Source organism: Electrophorus electricus, chromosome 7, assembly GCF_041902795.1.
Source record: "Electrophorus electricus isolate QZ-2024a chromosome 7, ASM4190279v1, whole genome shotgun sequence".
NCBI lineage: Eukaryota > Metazoa > Chordata > Actinopteri > Gymnotiformes > Gymnotidae > Electrophorus > Electrophorus electricus.
The window spans coordinates 11,074,172-11,093,392 of NC_137503.1; positions in this window are offsets into that span (position 1 = coordinate 11,074,172).

Here is a 19,221-nt window from a genome sequence, read left to right on the forward strand (position 1 = left end):
GAAAACCTCAGAGGAAGATAGAAGCAGACACTTGAGCACAGTCAAAGGCATGAGAGACATGCATATTCAGGAGATTTCTCTCTTCATCTGTATTTAATTCGATATGAACCCAATTTCTCTTTCTAGTAGCAAAACAAGTCAGTAGTATGTTTCTGGAACAATTATGTGTACAAACACATTCTGAGATAGAATAAGGTGTTAAAGGGGGGAAAATGTGTTAAAACTGAAAACAAGTTTATTGTATCTATCTCCACAAATCGTTTCTCTCTTCATCATGCAGCACTGTCTGTTTTCCACTCATGCATGTTAGTTATTCATACAAAAATACAGTGAAGGATGTTTGTATAAATTTGACACAGGCTCCTGCAAACATTGAATTTGGGCACCCATCTGCCCCTCAAGAAGTTATCATAATTCTTGGCCACTATGTACTGTACTATCATTTTTATGTGATATGAATGAACCTTCTTTAAGTGGAAGCTGACAGTCTGTCACTTAGCCCTGATTGTCATTCTGTCATTTTAAAAGAAATCAGATCTTCAATCGTCCATCTTTTTCATGATGTGAAAATCCAAGCCTGATCCTAAATCAATACTTAAGTGGGAGGTGCTCTGAGAATGCAGAAAATATTATTGTTCTCTCACTTGTACCACCTCTTCACTTTCAGGACCATAGAGAGTGGCCAGGACTTTAGCACCTCATACAGCATACAGCAACCTGAACTACACAGAAGAGTGGGAGACTGGAGAAATCAAGGAAGCAGCAGTTGAACAGAAAACGTTTCCTTTTTTTTATTTTTATTTTTTAACTTTTTCTTTACTGGATATTCTTTATATTTCATATTTCAAGGTTTTTATTGCCTTCTGACAATGTTTTACTTTACAAGTTTACTTTTTTTCAAACAAATATGAACTGAGAATATTTACCTTGAATCCAAAGATAATAATTTCAGATTGAAGGCACACGCCCTGCATTCCATGTCACAGAACTGTCTAGTTTTTATCTGACATCTTATCTGAGAAACAGTTTGGTTTGTAATTCAAGTATTTGCTTTGAGAAGCCCTGGAAGAGCGCATGTCATAATTGTGCAAATATGATACTGGATCAATGTTTGCGCAATACATGGCAGCAATAGTGACTGTGCATACATAACAGTTTGATACAGAGACGCAAGTGGGCGAGATTTCATTAGGTGAGGGAGGGAGGGAGAAAGAGAGCAAGAGCAAGCTAGAAAGTGAGAGGAAGAGATTGAGAGAAAGAGAGGAAGCGAGAGAGAGAGGAAGAGAGAGAGAGAGAGAGAGAGAGAGAGAGAGAGGAAGAGAAAGAGACCTTGAAAGCAAAGAACTCATTGCATCAAATTGAGTCTCTTGTGTTGAGCCTGTCCAGATCTCACTGATTTCTTGAGATCAGAGAGGAATTCAAAGGCCTTCATTTATAGAGAGAAAGAGTGGGGGCAGCATGCTAGAAAGACAGAGAGAGCATGAGAGAGATAAAATAAGAGGTGGAGATTGAGAGAGGGAGTAAAGTGAGAGAAGAAGAGAGAGAAAGAAAAGCAAAAGGGAGAGGGAGTGAGAGAGAGAGTCATACAGAGAGAATGAGACAGTAAAAAGCAAACTTAGGAGAAAAATGAGAGTCGGTCCAAGTGGTTTTGGCTGCATGCTCCATTTGCCCTTTGTGACAGAAGGGGACCGACAAGCATCGGCAGGAATTGAATCAGTAGATTAAGCACCACCACCCCCACCACCCCAAAAAAGGTCTCATAGAGGCGGAGATGGAGAAGAGATTGCAACGAGAGATGTTTCAGGAGAGGAGCCTTTGTCAAAGGCAAGATTGATTGGGTGATTAACTATCTAGGGGGAGAGTATTAGTGGCCACTCCTAACACTCACTGTCACTCTTCGGAGGTCAGATGAAAACTCTGCACACAAGTGTGGTAAGGATGAGTCCCATTGGCTCTGCACATCTCAGACACATTGTTACAGATACTTTAATCAATTTAGCTCGTTTTGTGTGTTTTTCAGTGAGGTCACTTCTGCCATCCCTGGGTTCTACTAGTGACAATTAGGACTCAAAAAAGTTGTGTTTAACACTAACTAAATTTAGTGTTTGAAATCCTAATCAGTAAGCAATATTAATCAGTAAGCAATATTAGAATTCTTTTTAAAGGTAAAATCTGTAGTGCCAATGACCTGTAGTATTTTTGTAATGGCTTTCCTAATTCAGGAATTGAGTTCATTAAATATTTCAGCAAATATCTGAGTTAGAATATTTCTGTTAATAAGCTTCTGTTGTCATTGTAAACCCTAAATGTGTTCTAACAAAAAAATGGAAAGTTCACATAAATAGAAAAGATAAAGCTAGAAGCCACCCAGGTCTTTATTGTAAAAAAATATTCACAGACTATTTTTATTTAAATATGAGTTCAGTTAACACAATAAGTATAACAAAAGACCTCAGAGACACCAGAAAGAGCTGTAAGATGGTCTGGACAAGCACAATAGATTTTTCAATTTGCTTCCTATTCATTTGTTTTTGTGCAGCTAAGTATACCCATGATTCACTACCCCTGAAATCAAATGGAAAAGCATGAATGGGTGCCATTCGTTGCATTATTCCTATTGAAAGTATTGATCTGTTTAGTAATGCTTTTTATAATGTATGGTTGCCCTGAAAGAGAATGAATGGGTGCAAGGAAAAATAGAGAAAGAGGGAAAACCAGACATAAGTGACATAAAAAAGGAAAATGAAGTTACAGAATTTTACAGCCTTTATGGTTCATCATGCTTTTTTGTCAGTTCATCTCCTGTAGGTAATCTTAATATTTTAATTTTAATAAAATGTTTTGATTTGAGCTAACTTCACTCCCAAGACAGTTACATTTTCCATTGATTTCATTCAGGATTCATTTTTTAGCATATGGGGCTGCACAAAAGCAACTTCTTTGTCCCTGCGAGAGACTATTGTGGCTGAATTTTGAGATGTGCTGAAATGTATTTGAAATTCAGAATGGGGGCTCACTTCATATGCAGTGCTCCCTGAAGACCAAGAATTCAAATGACTGCTAAACTGTTCGGATTGCAAACAGTTTAGTGGTTTATAGATATATAGAGGTCATTTCCCACAAACTCTGGGACAAATAACCACTTAATGTTTGTACAGTTTTCTTTTCAAAGTAACCTAACTGCTTAGAACTGCACTGAAGCCAAGGACCATGTAATATACCATATTTTGTATTTAAATAAATTGTTCTGCTCTATGCTTTATGTTAAAATACTTCTACATAATGTACTCTATGTAGAAATCCATTCAGATTGTCTTCCTTTTTAAGCACTGTGATCCTTTCCTTTTTTTGTGCCTGATAACTAATTGGCAGATATGTGCATAATTCGTTTAGACTTAGTATCCAGCTAGCACAAACAATACCTTGGCATCAGGATGTTTTTTTAATACAGGATCCTATGCCCAAGTAAAAAAAATGAGACAACAGGATCAGGGATTTGTGAAGATTTGTTGGGATGGGTGTGTGGCAATCTTAGTTTGACACTTCTCTAGCCTCACAGCTATCATGTGCTGTATCATTGTGAAGTGTAGGTGTGTGTGTGTGTGTGTGTGTGTGTGTGTGTGTGTGTGTGTGTGTGTGTGTGTGTGTGTGTGGGTATGTGTTAGTGTGAGAAAGGAGGGTGTCAGCACTGTGTGAAAATTAGCTCTGGAGGGTGTACGCACATGTGCCCATGCAAACACATACACACACCACACGTGCATGCATGCACACACACACAGACACACACACACACACACACAACTACCCTTCAATGTCATCGGATGACCTGGCCCTTGGGTCTAAGAGATTAAAGCACCTCCCATCTCTTCAAAGCATACACATACCCAGCCCCAGTCCACATGTAACTGAGGTAGGGAGCCATTGACTCAGCTTACTCTCTGAATCGATCTCGCCCTGCAGGTTACCTTTAATACTCCCCATCAGACACAAACCTCTCTCACCTCATGCCTATCTTCCAAGATACTGAACAATGTCTGGAGTGGACCACGTTAAAATGTGATAGATGTCAAACACATGGCTGAGTTAGTTCTGTCACTTTACTCTCATTACATTGAGTTAAATTATAATGTATAGAACAGAGAGAGGTTCAGAGAGGCCCCCCAACATCACCTCTACTTCCAGCCTTGCTGCAGACACCTGTACAGCGAGTCTGTGAAAACAGTATAAAGATCACGTGGAAAAGTGTGTTTGGTCAATCCACCCCCTCTAATATGACACGTGAACAATGGCTGTCATTGTACGTGAGCTCAGCGAAAAAGCCCAGAACAGCTACAACAAAAGTTGTTTGACTTTTCCGTTAAACGTACACATGAAACAAATTATTTTTTAAATCAAATAGAAAACATATAATTTTTTTTAAACTGTAGTGATGATACTTATTCATTATTCAACACCGATAACCATGACAAATGCAGCTATAAAACCTTTCGTGAAGCTCTGCCTTTCAGTCCCAGCGCTCATATCTTTTCAGTGAACGCACATCCCCGAGGACTTGATTTTTTAAAGCGAAGGCATATTTGAGAGGCAGCTAAACTGAAAGTGGTACCCGGTCAGTATTCTTGTCCGTAGCACTTTTCAAAACGAAGTTATGCCCATGGTGAGAAGGTTACAGCTGGTGAGTTCAGTGCTGCCTGGGAGTTTGTCCTCTGTTTCCAACTGAAAACAGAAAAATGGTGCTCAAAAAGTAGTACCAGTCCTGTTAAATGCTTGAAGAGAACCCGAGATAAGTTTCCTTACCAGAGATCCGCTCAGTTGAAAAACAGGATTCCAAGCAGAGTACCAACCAAGCCAGTGGTGCTAAATGGCACCTGTAGCTGTGCTGAAAACTGCCTGACAGTGGAGAGTAATTATGTATGTAACAAATCAGCTTCATCCTCTGCTTTGAATGTGATAAAAAGTCTTTAAAATATGCTGTGCACTGTATAGATTTCAGTATTCTATATATCAATAGTCTCATTGGGTCTAAAAAAATTATGTACTCAGCTTTTTGCAAAAATAATTCTAATAATTATTTTTAGATATTATATTTTAGATATTAGATATTTATTTTATTCCATTATGGTTACATAGATTATAATGCTTTCAAATAAGACTCTTTTCAAATAAAGTCACAGATTAATTGTGCATGGAAACTGAGGAAATGAATTATCTCATTTTACACCTTTAAAAGGTGTATAATAAAGTGACCTGTGAATACAGATGCCAGGTAGGTATTTGTAATGAGTGGGAAGGGAATTTAAATCAGCACTATTAAATGCAGTGCCACATGATCTGTGTTTGTTCCTTCTTTCTGAGCTGTGAATTTGAAGAGGGCTGAATGCTCCATAGCCCTCCAGTATTTCAGTAAAGGTAATGCTGGGCTTTTGCTTTAATATTCAGGAAATCCTAGGTTTGCCTTTAAGGCTGAAGCTATGCAGATTTTAACTTATGCTTTAGACTCTTTTTTACCGTTTTTCCCTTCTCCTTTAGCCCACGTTGTATATTCCTATTTCTCCTTCCCTCGGCTCAGTGGCATATCCACCTCCTGCTCTCTCCCTCATCCCACACACTACACAATTTCCTCCTTCAATGAGATTACCTGACATTAAAGATTGTTTGAGGACATGGTGTTTTTGCACCTGCCCTTGCTCCACACTGGGAGTTCGCATCTCATTTCCACTATCATATAAGCTTGGCTCCTCCTGGAGGTCATCAGCCTTCCCACCCCTTCACTGACCTCTTCTTTGAGGTGGTGCCGCTGACCTGCAAATTCTCCTCCCTCTGATTGGCTATGGGACATCTGATGCGATTGGGGAATGAATACTGAAAAGGTCAAGATGGCTGCTCATAGGCAGAGGCACACAGGGTGTTGTTCAGCACCATGTCTGAATGCATTTGATATGGTAAAGCCTATTTTCGACTTTGGGCTCCCAAGGCATCATGTTGTGTGGGAAGGTCTAAGACTTGACCCCATCCCATAAAGTAATAAGTTACGTTAGCATGTAACAGTGATGCTAAAGTCTTAGGGTTAGTGTCGGTCTTCTCTGAGCTGTGGTCATTGCAGAAAATGTACAGAGGTATTAATGTCAAGCTAAGATCCCAGGATGGTATTGAAATATAAATTAAAAGGCTTCAATAAGGATTTGCAAACCTGTTTAAGTAGAAGCACTTTTGACATTTACATTTTATTTTAGCCCTTTTATTTAACAGCTTGGAAAAAACCCCCCAAAAAAAACCTCTTTCATTAGGATGGACCCTGTGCAGCTAGTATGAATATTTTCACCAAAAAAGCCTCACATTTTCTTACATCTGTAAAGTTCATATATTTAACATTTTCTCACATCTGTAAATTTAATGTATTTAACATTTTCCTATATCTGTAAAGTTAAGATATTTAACAGTTTTGCACAGTAAAATAGCCACAAGGACAAAGTTAATAGAATTACGACTCATTAAAGGTGCACTTAATGAAATCATCCAGAGGCAGACCTTATATCCAAAAAGATTATCAAATTAAACGAGCTTGATCTTCATGAGGCCCATCTCTAGGGTGGTTAACTATATCCCACCAGACCTCCTTGAAGTTCCCATTTAGTATTCACACTCCAACTTGATTGATGGTATGCAATGTAGAATGGATAATCTAACATTCAAAGTTCCTCTTTTGGTCTAAATGTCACTGTGACACAGTCAGGGCCTTTCAGTAGGTAACGCAGAGTCTCAAATGTCAGCAGAGACATTGTTTTGATTAGATGAGAGGACTCTCCATTCCTCTCCTTGCCCTCTCTTTCTGTGCATTGATGTGCTCTGCACCACATTCTCAAACATCCCTTACTGTCCCATCCCCTCTCAATGCTACCTATTGACTTCTGCATTGTGTAATTATGAGAGATAGACCTGAGAAACATTAAATTAGCTCTGGGCCTCGATTGTAACACTGCATCTGTGTTGTGTCATGCAGTGTGGGTGGGCTCAGGTCAGCCCTGCTGATGGAGCCCGTCCTGCTTCACGCGACTGTTTGCATACACGGCTCATACAGTGGAGGTAAGGACAGCAGGCTGCCGTGCGCGCCGTGGCTCCTCTCAGTTCCCAGCAGCATGGTGTCCCTTTATATTCTCCATGGCAGTTGTCTTCTTATCCCCTCTCCTCTCCCTTCTCTAGTGTCTTTTTCAAGACATTCAAGGTCTTTGCTTTGCCTTTTTCTTACTTTGCCTTAGGTGGAAATCCTTTTCAAATTTTCTCAAGTTTCAGAGACATTCAGACAACGCATCAATGTGGTTACAACAGACACTCAAGCAAGTTTCTCTCTCTCTCTCGTTCTATCTTTCCTTCTCCTTGGAAATACTGTCAGCTGAAATGCAAGCTGCCAAACAGTGTTATGGCTGTGTTTCCATGAATGGCTCATATTGTTTGTTGGGGAGAGTGACTGTCTGACATGTGGGTATTGAAGCTTTTACTGTAGCCTTAGGGAACATCTTCTTACCATATGTCTTAGCCTGCTCTGGTCAGGTCCTGGCTTTGACACCTTGACAACAGTGCTCAGAGCATCTCATTTGTCTGAAATCTCACACCCCTCTGTCTGCAGTGGTACCAGGGCACTGCTCGCAGAAAATGATGGTAAAAATATTCCCCATATCAGCCTCTGTCTCTCTCTCTCTCTCTCTCTCTCTCTCTCTCTCTCTCTCTCTCTCTCTCTCTCTCTCTCTCTCTCTCTCTCTCTCTCTCTCTCTCTCTTTCACACACACACATACACACACACACACACAAAGAGACATATCAAAAGTAAATTCAAACACATTAAAAAAACACTTTCAGAAGATCAGTCCCGCACACACATATGGACTCAGAGAAAGAGGAAAAAGTGAACCAGAATGCATACATTCATGCATATACACACGCACATATTCAACACTATGAGAGAACATCTACTGGCTGCATTTCACTGCCCTGCCAGACCTCTGGAAATGATCACAATGAGACATCAGAGGAGAGACACTCCCCACACCCTCTCACCAGCCAACCATCTTATGCCCCGCTCCCTCCCTGCTGGAGCAGAGTTAGCCCTTCCTTTCATGACTCACCCTCGGGATTATCATATCAATCTACGTGACCTGATTACCTGCCTGTCAGTTCTCAGCCCAAAGAGTCAGATCAAGCGCTAGCTCTGCCCTCTCCCATCCTGCACTGCTCATTAATGCTAGCGTGAACATTTTCCTTCTCCCACTTGGTCCATGCTGAAACTTATTTCACTCATCCTTGCAACGACTTCAAGGGCCTCTTCAGTGTTCGGCACGGGGCTCACAGCCAAATTTCTGCTAAAAAAAAAAACCCTGGAGAGATGTCCTAATGCAGTACTTTTATAAAAATTATGCAACATTGCAATTTCACTTCTGCAAATCATAAGAACGTTTGCGTGGAAAGTGATATGACTCATTTGCTTATTCATGCAAATTACAGAAGTTATTCTCGATTCTACTCAGTTACACAAACAAGCAGCAAAGGAATTATATGCCACATTATACACTGGGAACATGTTGGTTCTGCAGTTAAGTTGACTTCATGGACCATGATGTAAGTACACAGCACACTGCTTTGCAGACCATCCCAATCAGTTCTCATATGGTGATGAACTAAAATAAATGTACTTGCTCTGAAGTTGCAGTTGGGTCTTGTTATATGTACCTTAAAAAGCCTGAATTTTTGGTTGTGAAATCTATCAAACCCCCCCCCCCCCCAATACTTGCCATACAGTCAGCATGTGCAGCATGACTGAGATCTTAAACACAGATGGCTATGATCCTCAGATATTAGCATGCCCTGTTATTAAGGGGCAGACAATTAATTCCTCTCTTCGGCAGCATGTGATACTAATGAAAGTTGACTCTGCGTGGTGGCCTTCTCCATGGGATTTAAACGAGGACAGAGAGGCACATGTGTCCTTGTCAAAAGCATCTCTTCCTTTTCTACCTGTCATGACCGATCTAAAACAGTCCACGACAAAGCCTGGTACATTTCTGACACATCTTTTCTGAAACCTTTGTGACTGTTAACTCATCCTAGTCAGCTCGCTCCCCTGAAGAAAGGTTGCTTGCAGTGAAGTCTTGCTTCAGATTTGGGGATGTCTGCTTTGCGTTCCTGGGCCTGCTGACCCTATCATGCTCAGATGTGCTTGTAGTCGGTCTCCAGGTAAGGTGCAGATCAGAGCTAATCCTGGGTCAGTATTAACGCACAGCTTCTACACAAGCCCATGTTTGTGGAGGACACTTGCTGACATTTAGATGTGAGTGGTTTGTGAGTGGTTTTCATGTTCATAGTGGGTCTTTGGGGCATTTCTTTCTTTACACTCTTTTTATTGGGGAATGTCAGTACCTGCGTGGAGACCTCCTTGCTCCCCCATGCAGTCTGCCACTCGCTGGAGATCAGACAAGAGTGTGGGGGAGGCCGGGAGAGAGGAGCTGCTGTTTAATCCTGAAACAGATTTGTAATCTTAGCTATTACTTATAGAAGAATATCAAAAGCAGCTGTTTCAGATCAGCTGCAAAGACGACCTTGAAAACCCAAAGTAAATAATTTACTCTTTACTGCACTGGCCCAAAGTCTTAGGACTTATTCACAATCCATTGAATTGCTTGTAACTCCCCGTAACCCCATGACAAATAATTCTACAGCTTCTGGCAAAGGCTGCAAAAGCAGGTCATCTTTGTGTGTGTATGTGCTTTGTGTAAATCCAAGTAATTCTTTATTCATAAAGTTTTCACCTCGGCGACAGGGAGGATAAATGGCAGTTTAAATGGCTGTTCAGAGAGCGGTGACGTATGGATTATGAACAGAGACAACGATTGATTCCCTGGCAGTGCAGGGGCCAGTGAGGCTAGAGCAGCCGTGCCTGGCAGCAGGCCGACCGGTTGATGGCTCAGGTTGCTGAATTTGTCAAAGTCATCCTCGCCCTGCGTTTGCAGGAAAACGCATCACAGAGCACATCTTGCACAGGAAAAGGAACATGGCCTTCGAAAATCATGATTTATGATAATGTGATTGGTTGTAATGCAGAACTGGGTGTCTTGTGGCAATATGGGCATCTGTTGGGCAAAAGAGTAGCAGCCCTGATATTAGCACATGGTTGTTTTCTGTACTAATGGGGGTGGTGGTGCTGTTTTCCACTGAACGTCATAGTGTAACATGCTGAAAAATTATTTGGATCCTGCCTCAGTATGGCAAAAAGAACACAAGTGAGAGACTCATAATTCAAGGATGATTGTGTTATCTGTCTACATACACCACTGAATAGACAGATGTACAGAGACATAGGAAAAACCCAAATCATACAGCATGGCACTTTATTAACACAGACTTTGGTGTTCTCTCTCCACCACTCAGTAAATGTCTGCATTATTCATCACAAATACGGAACTGGCCTGATTTGCATGGAAACGTAATTGATTTGTGAGAAAAGATGGAACAATGAATCTGTTCTTGCTTCTTTTTTCTTCAGCGTATCTCTTCAAATTAACCTCCACTATCTTTCTCTCACTCCTTTTTTCTTTTTTTCTCTATCTTTCATTACCTATCTGCTCCCCAGATGACACAGTGGTAATAGCCTGGCGGCATACTGGTAAACAGTTTTGACAAATTAAAATCACCTAGAGCTCAAGCGAAGAGCTCAGGTCTTTGTGCCTTTGTGTGTGTGTGTGTGTGTGTGTGTGTGTGTGTGTGTGTGTGTGTGTGTGAAAGAGAAAGAGGGAGAGAGAAAGAGATACAAAGAGAGGGAGAGGAGAGGAAGAGTGAGGAAAATACCAAGTTTACTTGTTCTTACTGTCCATCCTGTATAATTTTGCCTCTTTGTCTCTAAAGCTTTCAGAGCACACTGTACAGTACAGCCAGAGTTTCAAATAATTTCAGGGAAGATCAAAAGGGTGCTTGACAAGCAACACTGCTGTCAGGCTTCTCAAAGCCTATCAGGCTTGATTGAAATGCACATTTTTACATTCTTGCCTTGCAACAGTGCTTTAGCAGGGAGCCAAGCCTGTTATCCGGTTACAGTTATGTGTCGATGATGGATGGGTGTGATGTTCATCATTTACATGAAGTCTCCCTTTAGGATGTGTGACATTGTGCGTTAGCCAAAAAATTAACAACTGTGGAGCTCTAACAAAACACAAACTGAGTTTAGGCCATCTGAATGTTCTATATCCTCCACAGCAATTAAACTAAAATTGACAATGGCTTAAATGTGAACAAATGTTTGGTATCTGTGGAAGTCTGTATTAGTTACATGTGTCAAATGTGGAGCAGTTCTAATTATTTCAAGCAAAATCATACAAATCATTAGGTTAGACTCACATATTCATTTACTGTTTCATCTGGAACAAAAACATAGCACAAAAATGTACTTCCTTCATAATAGTACTCCCATAATACACATAAGGCATTGCTTCCTCTTCCCTGCATCATTTCCTCACTTTAAAGCAAACATTAGGACTTAACCTTCCACTTCAAAAAGAAGCTTAAGGATGCAATTTCAACTAGATTACAGCAGTGCATTAGCTTTGTTAAAGGAACTACAGTAAGTCCCTGCTCCGCATATAGACTTTACAGGCGATAATCGCACCTGCCTATTACCACGGCAACTTTCAGCTCAACAGACTCACTTTCCATCCTGCCCTCCATCCATCTTCATTTCCTATCTTGACACGATGACGGGAGCTTCCATCATCTGTCATTATTGGCGCATGAAGCTGTGCACTGGAACCAGCCAGCCTTCTGCAAAAAGGAATCAATCTCCAGCATCCTCTCCGAGCATGTCACAGGGACACGGATGTAGGTGCTGAAAGTGTTGCAGCCTTGTGGGTAATTAAGACAGCAGAGTGCATACATAAGTCAAAAAGGAGGATTGATTGCTGTCAGGTTGAAAGAAGAATGCAGCTCTTTCTGGTGTGAAGTTGTATATTTGTAGATGCTGGGATATGCAGTCTTTAAAAGGGCACATGTGCTTACTGTGCTCCTCAGTTACTGAAGGGATTTTGCTATGCTAATTTCTCTGCTCGATACAGTGTTAGGATATTTATTGACACCCATATCTTCGAGAAGAGCAAAGCATTTTAGTTCTAAACTTTTTTGATGACTTTCATTTACAAACAGTGGCTTCATTATTCTGCCTGTAGGTCTTGTTTTGTGTTTTAAGAAACAATGCTACATTTGACTCGTACTACTGCAGTTCACTTTGATTTACTAAGTACTCAAACTACTAAAGAAACTGGGACAACCATTTCTTTTGGCTTCAGTTCATTTGAGAATATTTGGTAAAGTTTGAGGGTGACAAAATTTTGACCATAACCCTACTAAACTTTGAAGGATCTTTCCATAGAAGGTTTAGTTCTAGACTCAGGTTCGTGTTCCCTGCTAGCCCCAGCCTTAACCATAAATCAGTAAGATCAGCTCTGCTCCTGGACTGTTAGGCCAGTCGCTGTTTCCTCTGGCATGTGCACAGCAGCAGCTGCCTGACACCCTGGCAAGGTGACCTACAGTGAGGAGCTTCAGGAGTTACCGCCGACATTGAGATGCATCTCCACAGCCTCTGTTTATTTAAAGTATGTGGCAAGAAAGTGAGAGGGCATGTGTTTATCAAAAAAGGAGGGGTAGTGCGAAAGAAAATGGGGCACCACACGGGTCATCTGCCCGATCTGAGCTGGCGTGAGCTGGCGTTGACTTCAATTAACTCCTGGGGGAGGTTTCCCGCTGGATGTGTGATCTTTATCACCGGGCTGCTCCTTAGATCAGTATCACAGGCTGACCCACAGGGAAATGGAGATGGCTGCCTCGACAAAGGACAGAAATCACCTCTATTTTTGGGCCCGTCCCTCACTCCCCTAACAATGCTGTCTCAACACAGACAGCTGTGACCTTGAATAGGAAGTTAGAGTTGGTGAAAGCTCAGGGGTTGCACAGCTTCAGAAAATAAGGAGCATGATACAATTCAGAATACAGAGCAGAACACTATGACGTAGGAGGTGGGAGCAGAATATTTGCCTATTTTCATTGGTAGGGCTCATATTTGGACTGATAGTCATTGTTATAAGTACTGTTAAGTACAGTCAGCCTTGTAGTGTTGACTCTGGTAGAACCAAAAGTTTTCTTATACCCACATAAGTGAACATAGCATGCCACAGTGCACACATTCAAATGCCAAGCAGCACTGAGTGTTCTAAAGGCACCTGTCTCTCTCTAGTAAGTGTCTTTGTTTGAATATCTCACTGTGGATTTTTGGATATATTTCAGTTACACAGTGACGCACCGCTGCACCTGAGGAACCAGTGGATTGAGAGTGTAAATATGCTGAAGCAAATATTAAAATGAGTTAGTGAGAGAGAAAGGGAGAGAGATAGAGAGAAAGAGAGAGAGAGAGAGAGAGAGAGAGCCCTGTCGGATTGAGCATGCTATCTTTACTTTCTCTCTCTTATCTCTCTCTCTCTTTTCCTAGCTTCTCCTCCCTTCCTGCTATGACTTCTGTGGTGTGTAATTCTAGGCTTTGATCACTGTTTGTACTGTCTCTATGATATTTAATGTAATTACACTCAGGACTCACTTTCTGTGTCCTCCCCTGCAGGTTGGTAATATTGATGATCCTCCGTGGGTGGCATGATTGCGGGTTAGGAGCCTATTCACAGAATGTGTCACTGTGAAATTCACACTCACATTGGGTGGACTGAGGAAAATGTGACCCTGCTAATCACACTTCCAGTATTATCAAAGGCAGTGCCCAAAGATGACAGAATCATTTGGGCTTGTTCCATCTCTATTTTCACAAGCGTCTCAAGAACAACCAGAATTTTGGGGGCCACAAGACAAAGGTCTGGAGAGAAAGAGCCTGTCACTTCTGAGTCACATGACAGAAGATGGTGTATGACAGAATGGATTGGGGTGGCCTAGAGGATGATCTAATATAGTATATGAATGGGCTGGAGGGGTAGAGAGGAATAATCTAATATGTGAAGCTCATATTAAGACAGTACACTGCTTGTATCACTTATGAAGGCATGCTCAGTAATAATGTTTCTGAAACTAAATGTCCTAAAAACGAAATAGCCTGTAAAAACGATTTCAATGCATTTGAGTGACAGGACACTAAGGACACTAAATGTTCTCACTGTTAAAAGGAATTTATGAGTCAACGGTTTCTGCAAATAAATTATTGAATTTTGACAGTGCCTGGTCAAAAATAGTAGGCCCTTGCTTGCGGGAGATTATGTTTCTGTTTCCTAAAGAAAACAATAGTCACCTGGTTAATTTCATCACTTTGTAACCTGCTTCTACCTGCACCTTGGTAAAGAGCAACTCAGTGTGTAAAAAACCCACATGTAAATAGCTGAATAGGGGGATCAGGATTTGATTACAGAATTCTAAAAGAAAACAACTCTATACAACACTATAAAGAAGGAACTTTCAGTCAACGCTCCTGTCCACCACACTGAAGCTCAATGTAATGTGTCTGCAAAATGTTTTTGATTATGGTTCTGATTACAAGTTTAGTCTGTTGTAATTCAGTTTTAATCAGTAGCATTTAACACTAACCACCCCAACTTTGAGGATCACATGTATCAAACTTATCAGTGTAAGGGTGTCAATTATGAAGTTGGTGAAGTGGTTCTTGTTCTGAAAATGTTAATAATAATGGACAGATGTCCTCGGAGGAAGGTCTGGGGAGGTAGAATCAAACAAGCTCTGCAGGACAAATGAATGTGGAAGGAAGGAAGGAAGGTTTCTCCACCCAATAAAACTGGATTATGTTCTGAAACAGAAATGGCTTGCTAAAACTACAGGGAAGGGCTGACAGACAGGTAAGCCTGTGTTTGCTGTACAACATGCTAACTCAGTCACTTGCCAGATCTGTAGGGAAATCGAGTAGAGCCTATTGCAGATAGTTAATGTTGCAGATAGTTACTGTCACCATTGTGGTTAACACATCAGTGATGTTCTGATGCCTCGTTGACTTTAAAAAGAGATGTCTCTAACAGCATTGAATAACTTTAGATAAATCATTACAGACCTAACTATGAGCACAGTTATGGAAATAACCCTGTATGCAATTTACATTAATTTCAATTTGGTGTATCTACAATGCAAGCGTTCATCAATATTTATCAAAATATTCAGCCTGAGCAAGTGACCAGGCATCTGGAATACTGAATCAGTCACTCTAGTGTCACTTGGGGGAACTCTGCACCTCTAAGTCTCTCTACTGCACCTCTGACTGGGCATGATGCATTTATGTACTGTGTGCTTTTTCTCTCTCGCACTCTCTCCCTGCTATGGAGTTAATCCAAGAGGAGGCCCCAATGACTATTCATATTCATACTCCTCCTCCTCCTCCTCCTCCTCCTCAGTCAATGTGCAGTGGTTCTGGGGGCAGCACTTGTGTAGTATTTGACTGCAGGCTTCTTTAGAGGAATTAAGCATAATATGGGTGTAAGACCTCAGCAGTCAAGGTTAGAATGGAAAATGGACTCAGGGCATTAGAGCACAAGTTTAAATTACACTACAGTTTGTACATTCACATAAGCACCTGCACACACATACATGCACAAACACTATCCTAAGAAATCAGTCAACTCCAACCCTACTTGAGTTTAAATTGTTATTACTCACTTAGAATGTCTGGCTATACACAAGTAATTGCTCTGGTTGTGTGGTTTTCCAAAGAGTGAAAGTAAATGTTTTCATTATCAGGCCTTGCTAATTAATGCAGTTTAAAAACCCATATCAAGCAAATGCAAACACAAAATGCATTAGACAATGGTCTGTTTGTTGACAAGCCCTCGCATTGCTGTGCGTTTCAGAGAATGCTCAGAATCTCCTGACAGCTCAGCATAAGCACATTAACCCAGAATTAGCTGTGTCATGCTAATCTTTTTATCATGCTTATGTTTGCTAAATATCAGCCTGACTCCAAAGCAGGCAGGAGGAAGTGTCATGTGGGTCCAATCAAACACACAGATCGTAATACAGCATAATCCAATAGCGGCCTTATTTTCCAAGCCTCAAATACAACCACAAACTCAATAAGCAGGAAACTTCATACACGGCTCCCTTTAATATACTGTGCGTTGCCACGGGCAGCCCATCCACCATCAAGTAATCATTTCATAGTGCTATATTTAGCAACACAAACAGACAAGCACATCTTTTACGAAAAGCACCTCAACAGAAATGATGTGGGGGAAGACGGATCTGCTGCTCCCCCGGTAGGGAGGAGAACCCACAGCTCTGCTAGGGCCCACAGTGGCTGCATGCTTGTTGCATTTGCATTTAATATCAGCCTAATCAAGTTAGCACCCAGGGATGCTCCACTCCCCCACAACACTCCCCTAACCCACACCCTGCCAACAAGAAGTGGTGCTTCAAGAGGCTTCACAGTTGATGTCACAGCAATTCTCACTAAAAAAAATAAAATCCTAATAAGATCCTTGTATTAGTTCACTGGCTATTATGTCATAACACTGGTGTTATGGTGTTAAAATGCCAGAGTCTGCTTCGGAAGCATTCCATACAAAGTTATCTGCAGTGTTCTGAGGTGTAGTGTTTTAACACCATAACATCTGATGATAGTTTTTTTAATCTCCCATAACCTGTTTCAGTACTGTCCAAATATCATGTAGTATGGAAAAAAGAGCAAACTTGGGAGATATCTAATAGTACAGAAACGGTTAAATGTTGGAAGGAGATGATCTCATGCTCTGGGCTTCCTTTACTGTAATCTTATACTATGAAACGCCTCCATTGGATGCTCCGTTGTTTCAGCTTTGGAGGGAAGAGTAACAAAAATTAATCATATCTGTGGCCAACATGCAGTGCCTGACTCCTAGCTGAAGCAAATCTTTTTGAAAAGAGAAACCTTTGAAACAGATGCCCCCGAGGTTCTTTTCTTTATCTCATCCAAATGTATGGCACAAAACATGTCTCAAGGGGCCCTGGCCAGTCCAGAAGCTTAGAACAGAACAACAGCATTATCGCAGCATCTGCAGAGCGGAGCACAGAGGAGAGATAGACGTCATGTCGCTCTGCTAAAAGGGCACAGTAACCTTACTTAGCATTCTACACTACAACTTGGGCTTGCCACTGGTGTGTCAGTATTTGGTCCACACGTTGTCTTACTTGACCATGTTCAAGCCTGTATAATTAATGCTTGCTTCTGAAAGGTTGATGCTGGCCTTCAGCAGAAAGGCTTGATCTTTCTGCAGATGATCTTTCTTGCCCCTCATAGGTGCTGTTTTTAATTACTGAGCTTAAATGTGGGATCTCACAGAAAAGCTTCAAATCCCTCACAGTCTAAATAAAGACAGTTAATTGCATTTTCAGTTGCATATGCTGTTTTTGTAAAGTGGCTGTCAGTTTTAAAGAAGATTTTAAAAGAAGATAATGAAGGTAATTTCAGTAAGTGAGCAGGCCTACTTAGAGTTACAAAAATAGTGTTGATAGATATACAATATACAAAAGACTGATTTTTATTAATGAGGTGTGAAGTACTGTACCTAATACATATAATAGGAAAGTAAATATTTATTCTGTTATTGTACATTTTTTTAATTAAATGTTTTAGGCCTTTAGAAAAGTAAATCTTCCAAGGAATGGTTGGCCTGCCAAAATATATCCAAGGAAGCAGCATAATATCATCCAGGAAGCCCCAAAACACCTTTAAAAATGAACTGCAGGCTTTGTATGCATCAGCTAAGATCAATGACTCCACAATCATAAGGAAAGTAAACAAAAACACATTTGATGGGATATTGCAAGGTGAAAACCACAGATAACCAAGTAAAGCGCATGAGTTGATCTCATGTTTGTTAAGAAGTACGTTTATGATCCCCAAAAATCACTGGGTAAATATCGTATGAACAAGTCAAACTCTCTGAAAAAGAAACCTGTCATGGTTCGGCCCCTCCCCCCCGAACGTCCCAACGTGTGTGTCGTCAATGTGGCCACGCCCTCCCTGGGTCTCACACCTGCTCCTCATTGTGTCGTTATCATATATGTATAAAAGTCTGACATTTTATGCGTTTTTGTGGTCGGTATTTGACCCAATTAGTGTGTGTGTTGAGACGTGAATATTATATGTAGAATAAAACATATGTTTATGTTCCACGCGACTTGTCCCTGCATCCTGCTTGAACATCCAGCATTACAGAAACAATGACCAACGCAGGATGCCTGGGAAGGGGAGCAAAAAAAGGAAGGGGAAGAAAGGAGGCAAATGCCCTTCCACAACCTGCGCAGTGAGACCCTCCATCATCCTGGCCTCACTAAATACTCCCACTACAGGGGAGGAGGCCACTGGACGATTTTGGGGCGGGCCTGAGTATGGTCCAGGGTCGGACTCTACGGAGTCCTACAGACCCCCGCCAGATTACGAGGATTGGCACTCGGAAGTGGACTCCGATGGGTCCTACGACCCCTACATGGACTACTATGAGGGTTACGCGAATTATAGAGTGCAGCAACATTAGTCTGCAGTCAGACTTGGGTTTCGACTATGGGGAGGATCCATCTATGGAGGTGGAGGAAGTCCTCATTGGGGATCCTCCCATCGTTAATGACGTAGCGTCTGCAGACTCCAAGAGTGACGAGCCTCCAGCACTTAAGATACTGCCCTTAGGCTCCGCCTAAGAGGTGCCGCTCGGGAGTGAGCAAACCATCCCGTGCAGCACAAAGAGAAGCAAATGCATTCGAGGAGGAAACTCCTTCCCCTAGGGCATACAGCCCCAGAACTCATGCACCTGTACCTAAGCCTCGTAGAGGCAAGCGGGAGGCGACATCAGTGCCCACGCCAGAGACAGGCAAAGCAACTGGTGTACCTCCTGTAATGGGTATGCTGAAGTCACCACCCTCCAAATCGGTGAAGGGTGATTCCCCACAGGTGGGTGGGACCCCAGTCCAGCCGACAACTGTGGGACAGGCCGGGACTCCTGCCGGCCTCTCTCTGGACTCTTTACCAGTCCTTTGTGTAATTTTGTACCCGTTCCTGTCACTGTGTCCATCCCCATCACATTGTCTGTCCCAATTGCTTTGTCCCCCTTTGTGTCTGTGCCTGTGAATGTCAGTGTGTCCATACCTGTGTCTGTCGTTGTCCTGATCCCTGTCCTTCCCCCCTCTGTCCTGCTCACGCTGGCCCATGTTGGGTCGCTCTGTCCC